The following is a 12,369-nucleotide window of genomic DNA, read 5'->3' on the forward strand; positions in this document are numbered from 1 at the left end:
ATGCTGAATTTCAGTGTTATTATTAGAGAGTGGGATTGTGCAACACTTGGAGTTTGATTTGAAGATGCCAGGAATTATTTGAGATTGTGGAAGTAGAACCTAACTGCAACTCTTTAAAGCAGCTGCATTTTTTGCTTGGATTGCCCTCCACAGCTTCCAAGTGATTTTGAGAAAAGATATACTGTAGTTGCTTTAAGGAGTTTCAATAGTTGCTATTTCCACATACCCTATGTACTTTGAAGCACCTTTCGAGAATCAAATTCAAAGCTTTTAAGAGGTGAAATAAAATAACTTAGAAGGCTACAAACTGTTCTGTTCAATTCTAATGGATTCTGTGACATAGTTGATATCAAAATCCTGGATTCTTAGCAATTTGGTTCTCTATAATTTCTCCATGATCCCATTATTAGCTTTTAAAAGCTGCTTAGAACTTCAGATAGTTTATATAGAACTCTGGTAAATAGTATAGTGAAAATGATTAGACAGTGTCTTACTTCAGACACTCTTATTTATTTGTTTGTTTGTTTGTTTCCTGTCTTAATTACTTTTACAAATGACTCAATACAGTGAACATATCCAGCACATCTTTCTCCTCAAATTGTCTCCTCAGCAACAACCCTGTGAAGTGGATTGGGCTCAAAAAGAGTAGCTGACCCGAACTCATCCAGATGGCTTTCATGGCTAAGAAGTGACTTAGGGTCTCCTCCTTTCCTGTCTGGTGTCTTAACCACTAGATCAAATGAGATCTCCAGGTCCACGGGTAAATGTTGGACAAGACGTGGGAAGCCCAAGTTCTAGACTTGAATGGAACAGACAATTGAGTTATGGATACAATTCCCAACCACAGTAATTTCATCTAGCAGCCAGAGTTAAGAACAAAAATAAGATGGGAGTGTAACAAGAAAAACTACAAGTTTGTGTACTGAATGTTCATTTTGAAGATCGACCAATCCCTGTTTAAGTATCAATCTGAACATGTGAGAATTTGAAAGGAGCTGAAGGAGACAGTAGGCAGGTTGATGGTCTCCTACAATATCTTGAATTTATATGTATGCCATATTTTTTGGTGTATAAGATACACCGGAGTATAAGACACACCTTAGTTTTTGGAGAGGAAAATAGGGGGGAAATCTGCTTACCAAGTATTCATCTGGCTAGTGTCCTTAGTCTGGTCAGCTTCAGCACATTATTTAATCATCTGGCTAGGGCTTAAAAATCACTTATTTGCAGAGAGCAACATTGAAAGAGCCAGCAAGCTGGGAAGACCGTTAGCACCTCATTGGGTCTGAAAAGAAAATTATTCACAGCAAGTAGAGCAATGAAAAAAAGCCTGCAAAGACTTAGGGCTGGAAAGACATTCTTCAGAGAGAGTAACAAACACTGAACCAACAAGCCAGTAAGACCTGGTAAGACCATTAGCACTTGGTTAGGGCTGGAAAGAAATTTACTTGGGGCAAGTAGAGCAATGGGGAAAAAATCCTGCTTAGGGCTGGAAAAACATTCTTCACAGAGGGTAACAATGCAAAATCCTGCAAGATAAGAGCCAAGAAGGTCATTAGTAAAGCTACATCTGAAGTATAAGATGCACCTACATTTTCAGCCTCTTTTACAGAAGAAAAAGGTGTGTCTTATATTTTGAAAAATACGGTTTAACTACAAGGGAAGAAAAAGAAGAAGACAAAAAGTATAATTGTGGGGGGAAAGATAAAAGAAGACAAATATCTACAACATAAGAAACTAAATGAATGATAATTGTAACTATCCCACAGAAGAGAATATATATAGCTTAGAATTCAACTGTGGAGACCCTGGAGCTCTGGAAGATAAACTATATTTGCACACCATTCAAAAGAGACATTAAAAACAAAGCTAAAAAGGAAACAGAAAGACTGGGATATATCCTTTCCAGCAACTAACACCCACATAAGCAGGGTTAGCATCAGAGATAAAAGAAGTAGTTTCTGATCTTCTTTACATTAGTTATAAGTACAATGATACATTTAACTCTTACATTATGGTTACTTCATAACTCTTCTTTCTATAATCTATCATAATCATCAAAACCATAAATCATAAATTCACTTTTTTCCCAGTTTAAGCAAAACAGGGTCTCCCTCTTCAGTCAGCAATAAGTATAGATACTGTCTTTTCTCTGATCAAAGAAGTTAATTTAGCTATCTCCGCAAGTTCCATCATCTTCAAATCTCCCTAATTCTTTTGATGCTAATTAGGGAGAGACATTTAGACTGGCAAGATTTTGTTACTGTATTATTACCTTATAATAAGTGTAGTACAGTGGAACCTCTACTGATGAACTTAATTCATTTGGTGACCAGGTTCTTAAGTAGAAACGTTTGTAAGAAGAGACAATTTTTCCCATAGGAATCAATGTAAAAGCAAATAATGCATGCGATTGAGGAAACCACAGGGAGGGTAGAGGTCCTGTTTCCTCCCAGGAGATTCCTAGAGAGGCCTCATGGAGGCTTCTCGCCTTTTCTGGCCCTGTTTTCTCCCAGGAGATTCCTAGAGAGGCCCCACAGAGGTTTCTCCCCGCCTTTTCCAGTTACAGTTTTGGAGGCTCAGATTTGTAAGTGGAAAATGGTCCTTGAGAAGAGGCAAAAAAATATTGAACACCCAGTTCTTCTCTAGAAAAGTTCATAAGTAGAGGCGTTCTTAGGTAGAAGTACCACTGCATTAGCATTTGTACTTTTGGTTTTTCATTTGGATCTGCCTTTAAGAGCTAACAGTTTCTACCTTAGGAACAACAAAAGACAGCTGTTCTCTTTTCAACATCTGCTGAGAGACCAAAAATGTTTGTTAATGAATTAGTAGGGTTCTAAGAAATGTCTTTAGCTTTTTTTAAAACTTGGAACCATTGACTTGTTAAGGAAGAAATCCTAATTCTCTATTCTGGATTTCTTGCAAAATACATTAATTTAAATGAAACTGTTTAGTTATCAGGAAATTAGATTGTTAGCTTATCCTTTAAAAAAAAAACCTTTACATTCAAAATCATGGAAATTTCTTAAGTACCTTAAGTTCCTATTGCACCAGATTAAATAGAAAAACAACATTTGAATATATTGCATTCAACAGTTTTAGTAGGCAATTAAAACTGTGAGGTACAGAAGTAACAGGGATAGTCAAGAAAGTGAACCAATGGATTATTGAACAAATCAACTCAAATTTTTCCCTTCAGCCCCAAGTAACCAGGCTCATATTTTCCTACTTCTGACATGTAATGCAAAGTCTTAACTCTCTGAAAAAGGTTCTAATGTTTGGAAAGTGTTGTTGTTAGCTCTGGCCCAGCTCCTGCCCCAAGGACTGTGGATGTGGGGGAGACATCCACATGCTGCAGGCCTGTTTTGCCCCCCCCCCAGTGGAATCTGCTGATAAAGGCTCCTCTGACCAAGAAGACATGAGTGACAGGGAGGAGAAGAGTGTGGCAGACAGCTCAGAAGGAGATCAATTATCTAGCTCCTCCTTGGATTCAGAACAAGAGTTAATGATACAGCCACGCATGCGGAGAGCGATGCATAGGCAACAACAACTGAGAGATTATTATCAAAGAACATGAGGCCACCTGTGGTTGGGTGGGGCTGTGGTAATTAGTGAGGCTGCTATAAATAGCAACCTGTGGGTTTGGCCATTGTGGAGGATTATCTGATCATTGTGTTTCGTGACTGCTTTACTGACTTTGACCTTTTGTGTGCTGATTTTTCCCCGCTTTGAAACTAACCCAGAGCAAAGTGTGTGTCACTTTGTGAAAGGAGAAGGACTGTGAATTGCCTCACAGCTGCAAGCTAAGTATCACAGAACTGATAAGGGACTTGTACAAATAACCAATTTGTTTGGAGACGAGTGCTCTTTGCTATACCAAAAGAGGGCTTAGTTTAAGTGAATTTTCATTATAAAGAACATTGTTTTGAATTTTCAAACGTGTGTGTGTCTGAAATTTGTACCTGTGAATTTTTGGGAGGAGTCTACCAGAGAATCCGACAGAACAGAGTGGGTGATGAAACCAGCAGCAAGATGGATGGACTCAGATATGACTCTAGTGGTGATGAGTACACTGTTAAAATACATCCTGAGATCCGTTTTGTGGTATATCCTTTCATGGCTTCTTTTACTTGTGGTTAAAACATCCTACATTGTGATTTATGCATTTCCCCCCTGCCATTAAGCTTAAGCTATTATCTTACCACAATTAAACATTTGAAATGCATCTCAAACTACCCTCCAGCTAATTGAAGCTCTGTTTGAAAAGATAAATCAATATCTTTCCTTTGTTGTTCTGCACTTGCCAAATCTTTTAGTGAGGAAGTCTTGAAATACCATTTCCTAGGAGCTGGATTTCCTACCTAAAAAATATTCAGTGACATCAGTATATGTGCATGGTCAGAAATTAAAAGTGTCCACTGAAATCATGAATGTACATATAAAGATCAAGGCAACTCTGGGGATTTGTTTTCTTTTTAGAAATCTCATCCCTATCCAAAACAGGTAGTCCTCAACTTATGACCACTATTGTTAGATTTGCGCTTAAACAAAGAGAACAGAGTCACAGCTACACTTCAGCGCTTTATTTGGTCCAAGCTATATCGAATACGAAATGCCAGCCGGCTCCAGGCAAGCAGCTTTTAAGGACTTGCCTAGAGGCGGCCAGTCCCCGCCAGCTGTTGAAATATTCCGCCTGCTGATTAGCCAATCAGCAGACTGTATGCAAATATGGGGACGTCCCTCCGTACATAACACCAAGGGACTCCAAAATTTCCATTTGTAAGCAAGTTATGAAGTGAATTGTGGGATGCTAGGAGATTGCAACTGTCATAAATACATGTCAGTTGCCAATCACCTGAATTTTGACCATGGGACTGTTGGGATGATACAAGGATCATAAGTGTGAAAAATAAGTCATTTTATTCAGTGCCATTGTAAGTGTGAAAGGTCACTAAACAGATTGTTGTAGCCTAAATGAAAGATTCTAGCAACTATTATCTTGTATCCCAAAGCAAAATAATAGCAAAATGATTATTGGAAAATATTTGGTTTATCTTTAGTTAAATCTTTAAAAATATATCCACATCATTGGAAGATTTCCATATTTAACTACTAAAATTATACAGTGGCTTTCGGTCTCTTTTTGGCTATAAAATGATGAAAGCTGATGAAAGCTAAAGCTCTTAGACCTATATCAGGCTGTTGACTCTATTTTCACACCCATGATTGCAGCAATAGTGAAGTGTATCTTATGCCTTTTCTGAACAATATAGACATTTCTCAAGGAGTCCTTGCATTTCCTTTTACTGTACTTTAGCTATTTAATATCAATAATTAGGAAGTCAGCTTGGAGGGAAGAAGGAAGGAAGGGAGGGAGGGAGGGAGGGACAAAGGATTTTTTTGCTTGTTCTACTCATTGGGAGCTTGATACATCATTTTTCTTATATCTTAGTTTGCACAAGTCAATGGACAGAACTAATATTTTCACGAGTCAATAGACAGAAATAATCTTGTTGGGCCTTCATGTCCTGAGGTGAGTTTTAGCAGCTTCTGACTAGTCCTGGAAAACCTGTAGCAGACATTTTGAGTAGTTTGGCAAATCAGTAAATACCATCGCTGACTGGCCCTACCCCCATCTATTCTCTGTCTACTGAGTCCCAACTGATGGGGAGGAAATGGGGATTTTGCAGTAACCTTCCCTCAGAGTGGGGAGGGAATTGAGATTTTGCAATAACCTTCCCCTGGAGTGGGGTGGAAATGGAGATTTTGTAGTAGCCTTCCCCTGGAGTGTTGTGGTTAGCTCTGGCCCAGCTCCTGCCTCAAGCAATGTGGAGGTGGAGGTGGGGGAGACATCCACATGCCGCAGGCCTGTTTTGCTTCCAGTAGAATCTGTCTCCTCTGACCAAGGAAGCGTGAGTGACAGGGAAGAGGGGAGTTTGGCAGACAGCGCAGGAGGAGATCAATCATCTGTATCATCCCTGGATGCTGAACAAGAATTAATGACACGTCCACGTATGCGTAGAGTGATGCATAGGAGACAACAACTGAAGGATTATTACCAGAGAAAATGAGGCCACCTGTGGTTGGGTGGGGCTGCTGTAATTAGTGTTACAGATAAAAGTGCAGCCTGGTGTGTTAGCTTCATGGCAGTTTATCTGATTCATTGTTTTGTCAAGATCATGGTTTTTTGCTGTTCAGGATTGTGTGTGTGGACTCTCTGGACTTTAGAATTGGACTCAATTACACAGTTATTGGGTGAGCAATTTGATTGCATTTAACCTGTGCCTTGTGTGTACCAGAAAATCCCTTTGACATTTAAAAAGGGAGCTGTTTCTGTTTTTCTGTTTATAAAAACGTTTGGGTTTTCCTTTTATCGTGTGGTGTGTGTCTTCCTGGACTAATTACCCTGTAATTATGGGCGGTTGAAACATGCCGGCAGAACATGGAGTGGGGAGGAAATGGAGATTTTGCAATAATCTTCCCCTAGAGTGGGGTATCAATGGAGATTTTAAGTATCCTTCCCCTGCCATGTCCACCAAGTCATGCCCACCAAGCCACGCCCACAGAAACGGTAGTAATTTTTTTTGGAAACCCACCATTGACCAGGGCCATAATGAATATTTTCTGCTGATCAAAGTCATATACATATAAGAATGACCATTTAGGAAAAGGAATGTTCTGGAATGTCCCAGGATGCAATGATCTGCTCATTCTGGGATGATATAGGAGAGAGTACTAAGGGGACCATGGAAGATGTCTGCAGATATATTTAGATATTTCTAAACCCACAGAGTCCAATTCTCCAGATTTAGAAATATATTTAATTAATGAGGAACCAAAAAAAGAGAAAGGCTTGGTATAATTGAAAATGATTTTTTAAAATAATTTGGCGTAGCTTTATTGAGTACGAACAATGAAATACTAGTATATACTGTATAGTTAGTTTGTTAGTTTAAAATGAAGCTCAGAGTACTACATTATTCTGTACTGTTGTTTGTTGCTGTATTTAATGTATTTCAAATTCCATTGTGTAATAAAATTGGCTAATTTTATTATATAATTAAATGTAAAAGCCAATAAAAATTAATACAGTAACAATAATACCAATATCAATTTGTTTAAGGCATAAAGTAATCATAGCATCAAGGAAGCCCATCTGCTGATTTAATAATGAGAATTTGGTATAAACGATATTATTGTTTTAAATAAGAAATAAAATGAGGATTACATTTGTTCTCCAAGCTTGTGAGTTGGTTTCCAAACATTCAAAGGTCAAAACTTCACCCTCATCCTACACCCGAGCTGCAGATATTTGCCACTATTGCAAAAAATAAAATATTTCTTCCTTTTTCCTTATTCATGTTAATATTTCCTGTGCAGCTAAATGCAATAGATATTACAATTATTTGCTCTAAAACTAGCAATTATATTGAAAGGTCTTTTTCTATAAGGACTTTATAAGGTCAAGAAAATATTTATATTTACTAAATAAATGATTCTAATCTGGAGTGCTCACAGCAGAAGATTCTTGCAACATATTTTGTCTGACCTTGTCTAACAATACCAATTATTTTCCCCCCTAAATTTAGTTCTAGAAGATCAGTCAAGCATGTAATTTCTAATTATGCCAACTGTGGGAAAATGGAATTTTATATGGGGAAAGATACTTAAACCTCTCTGGCTCTCTCAATTCTATCATTCTGAAATTCTCAGGAGGTACATTGAATCTAATTTTTATTCTGGTCAGTCGTTGACATTCTATCATAGTCATTAGCAGAAAATGATTCCAGAGTACCAAAAGGTGGGTGAAGACATAGTCTGATGTAGAACGCCCTACATGGGGTAAGCATATTATATTTCAGAGACTGCCTTTTCCCTCCTCCCTCAATCACCTTCTGCCCTCTAACATAATTCAAGAAAACTTTCCCGGCTATTTCATCAGTGCTTGGAATCAGCTGGACAAGGTCATGGAATGAAAAATGCAGCTCATGCTTGAAGGCCAAGCTGTAAAAGACATCCAGTCCAGTCTGCTGACACACTCAAAGCTCTGCAGGCAACAGGGAAGATCTGAGGGGGGAAAAGGTCTTCGCCTTGCTCTTTCTGCTTTCATTCCCTTAAACAAAAGCAACAGTGGGAATAATGGAAGGAATACACACTCAGATTAGTTCAAAGTTCATACAGTTTATTTTATATTTTATATTATTTATTTTATTTGTCATACGAATATAGTATTGTATTGTAGTACGTTTAACATAATATAAGTATAAAGTAGAGACAGAAAAGATAAAAAGACATTAGGACAGGAACGGTAGGCACAAAGGTGCACTTATGCACGCCCCTTACAGACCTCTTAGAAAAGGGGAGAGGCCTGTTGTAGATAATGTAAGGTTGAAGATTTTGGGAGTGGGGGAAGAAACAACAGAGTCCAATAGTGAATTCCAGGTGTTGACCACTCTATTGCTGAAATTGTATTTTCTGCAGTCTAGTTTGGAGCGATTTACTTTCCAGTGTTTATTGGCTTCTTGACTCCACTTTATTGTTAGTTGATCTTCTGTCTAATCCCACAATAATTGGAAAAAAATGCCTCCCACTTTTTAAAAATAACTTGATTAATGTTCAAAAACACAAAATTAAATGGTGCCTTTGCAATCCCTTACAATGATTCACCTTACCTGGTGAATGCTTGTAAGCTTAACAGGCCAACTGTTTTCTTATCATGCAGGCTTGTTAGGATGCTACAGGTATGCCTTTGAAATAACGATAACGATGACAACAACAACAACAATCATCATCATCATCATCATCATCATCATCATAGAAGATCTGAAAATTGAACTGCAATGACTCTGGCATAAGCCAGTGAAAGTGGTCCCAGTGCTCCTTGGCACAATGAGCACAGTGCCAAAGGATCACAGTGGGCATTTTAAAACCATTGGAATTGACAAAATCTCCATCTGTCAATTGCAAAAAGCCGCTTTACTGGGATCGGCATACATAATTCGCCACTACATCATGCAGTCCTAGGTGCTTGGGAAGCACCCAACTAATGATGAAATACGAAATGCAGCATAGTGATCTCGTTTGCTATGTTGTATTGTTGATGCAATAATAATAATAATAATAATAATAATAATAATAATAATAATAATAATAATAATATAACAATAGCAAAAGGCCGCTTTACTGGAATTGACACATAATATGCTGTTACATCATGCAGTCCTAGGTGCTTGGGATGCACCCGATTGGTGATGAAATACAAAATCCAGCATAGTGCTCTCATTTGCTGTGTTGTATTGTTCATATAACAACAGCAGCAGCATCATCAACAACAACAATGATGATGATGAGCTGGACTTGTTGTTACCATCAGCGATCAGGCACCCATCAGCATACCATCCAAGATGATTTCTATTTACCTTCCCTGATGGTTCTGATCGCACCGGAAGTGCTTCCTTGCACACACACCCATCACATTGCACAAAACACCCAGAAATGACCTTCTGCTCATGCCCAGAAGCCTTTGTGCATGCATAGAGAGGTTTTTTCCCAAGCCGTGGCAACTAGAGGACCAGTTCCGGAGCGTGGACTGGCAGTCATCACCTCCAATTTGACGAGCGGCGGTAAATTTCCGCTAACGGTTCTAAGGTTTAGAGTTTCCCTTCTGAAGATGGACCAAATTACCAAATCTGAAAGTAGTTAGATGAAGGCTATCTCTTTTGAAGGAGGAGGGAATGGAAGCCTACAAAGAAGGATTTTCTTTACTTAGTTATTATTTTTAATAGGCAGCAGGGACAGTAATCTACCTACTACAGAATTTTGGTGTAAAATCAAAAGTAAGCGTTTGTTTGCTTGATCAGATTACTTACAATGATTTGCAAGGGTGTCAAACTTGTGGCCTGCAGCCTTGATGCATCATGTGCTGGCCATGCCCAACCCCGGTTTAGCAAAGAGGGGAAAAGTCATGACACATCACGGGTTTGACAGCCATGCTATATTGCATGGGTTGTGATCTTGTGGCATACGGTCTCCATACCTGCCATCAGCGGATCTGCTCCTACTAAGCCATATGGAGGGGAAAGACAGTGGCCAAAGCTAGTACAGTATTTACGGATTTGTAGCCATGGAATTAATAATACCCTGTCTACTGCTGAATTAAGCATATGTTCCACAAAACTGGCTGTTTTCCTTCTACACTTAGCTTCTGATTAAGACATTTCCAAAAATATCAATTTGGGTTGGGTTTTCTGTGTGAGAGAGTCTCATGTTGTTTCTGGTAGAGTTTCCATAACAACGGTTAGGAACTTCCCTTTTGAACAACACATGAATTTAAGGGAAGGGTGCTTCATGATAATTCTCAGGAGGATGGTGGCCGAATATAGAGCAATTTGCAATAGGTGCATCGGTATGGATTCAGTTCAAGGCACTGGGATCGGACAAGCCAAATTGTGCCTCAGATTCCACTGAGGACAATATTCAAAAGTCACCTTATGTCAGGCACAACAAGCAACCAGAGCCATTTGTAAATAGTTAAAGTAAGCAGCTTTATTGTTTTTAATCTAAATTGCAAGACTCTCCCAGCCTGCTTGCCTTCCTCTGGGAAACACTAGATAAAGTTTCATTGATTTCAGAGGAATGAAACCTTATGCCTTTTTGTGGCAGCACAAGGACTCTGAGCTAAGCCAATGTTTGACCCCCCCTTTCTACTCTATATGGGAGTTTCCCAGTGGTCAGAGCCATCCTCAGGAAGGGTCAATAGTATCAAAGTGGCAAATGTCATTAGAACAATTGAAGTTCCACTTTTTAAAAAAGAGGATAGCATAGCATACGAAACAACGCCCTACATGGCATTGGACCAGAATACCTCCAGAACCGCCTTCTACCGCACGAATCCCAGCGGCCGATAAGGTCCCACAGAGTTGGCCTTCTCCGGGTCCCGTCGACCAAACAATGTCGTTTGGCAGGCCCCAGGGGAAGAGCCTTCTCTGTGGCGGCCCCAGCCCTCTGGAATCAACTCCCCCCGGAGATTAAAACAGCCCCCACCCTCCTTGTCTTTCGCAAGTTACTTAAGACCCACCTATATCGCCAGGCATGGGGGAACTAAGACATCTCCCCCAGGCTTATTATATTTCACGTTTGGTGTGTATGTGCTGTATGGTTTTTAATTGTTGGGGTTTTTATGTATTTTATTATTAGATTTGTCCCATTGTTATACTGTTTTTTATTACTGTTGTGAGCCGCCCCGAGTCTTCGGAGAGGGGCGGCATACAAATCTAATAAATAAGTAAATAAAATAAAATAAATAAATATACTTTTAAAATGGGCACGGCTTTGTTCACTCAGATATACCTGACATTTTGACATAATTGCCTGGCTGCCTCTGCTGGCAGTGTTTCAACAGTCTAAAATGCAATCCTAAATCCCTGGAAGAAAAAGTAAATGCAATTAGAAATTCTAGGCAAAACCCACTCTCTGAAGCATGAAATGTTATTTGGCCAGTCTATTTACATTCACTATTTACAGAGAGGGGAAAAAAATTATAAGTCTGTATAAAAGAAGGCAAGACAGTAACAAGATAAAATAAACCCAATAAGTAATACATTTCATAACAACACATAAGAATAAATCAACTGTAGTTTTTTTTCCAATACCAAAGTTAAATCCCAGATTTGAACATAGTAAAAAAATTAAACTCCACATTTGGCAACTTCCTGATTATTCAGTAGGAAAAAACCACACATTTTACAGGCAATTGACTACATTAAACGGAGCACTGGAATATTAGGTTATTATTGATATTGGTTGATTTTTAAACTTAATCTTACTAAGGAAAATAAAAAAGAGCATGTATAATTTTCTAGATTTGATGATGCTCCCCATAATATACCCCTTCCTTTTTGAAATTTTATCTCTTTTGCAAATTTAACTAATGTCCACTAGAGTAGTGTAAGAAAGCCTTAAACTGCACTAGTAAATTTTCCAGAATGTACTTGAAGTCTCTTTTGAATCCAGTGTAGATTTATTTATTATTCATTTTGACATTGGTTATCCAACCACCTGCATATCCATGCAGACATAATTATAGCTGTCTTAGGAGCTGTCAGGATTGCTGCTTTTTAAAAGATATCGCTGCTGAATCTTTCAAAACTGTGCATATTTCTATACTGAAAGAATCAGACAAAAGCTGTCAAAATTACAGAATTAAAGGTGGACAAAAGACAGTGACTTCAAGCACTTATACTGAAAACAGCAAATGGAATTCAGGAAGGAGTTTGCATTCAAATGGTTTTCCCTTTCCAGCTGAAATATTAAAATAAGAAGATCTGAAAAGCAGAAAAATGAGCCTACAGATTGCAAACTGCTGATTGA

This window comes from Erythrolamprus reginae, chromosome 3, assembly GCF_031021105.1.
Source record: "Erythrolamprus reginae isolate rEryReg1 chromosome 3, rEryReg1.hap1, whole genome shotgun sequence".
In the NCBI taxonomy this organism is placed as follows: Eukaryota; Metazoa; Chordata; class Lepidosauria; order Squamata; family Dipsadidae; genus Erythrolamprus; species Erythrolamprus reginae.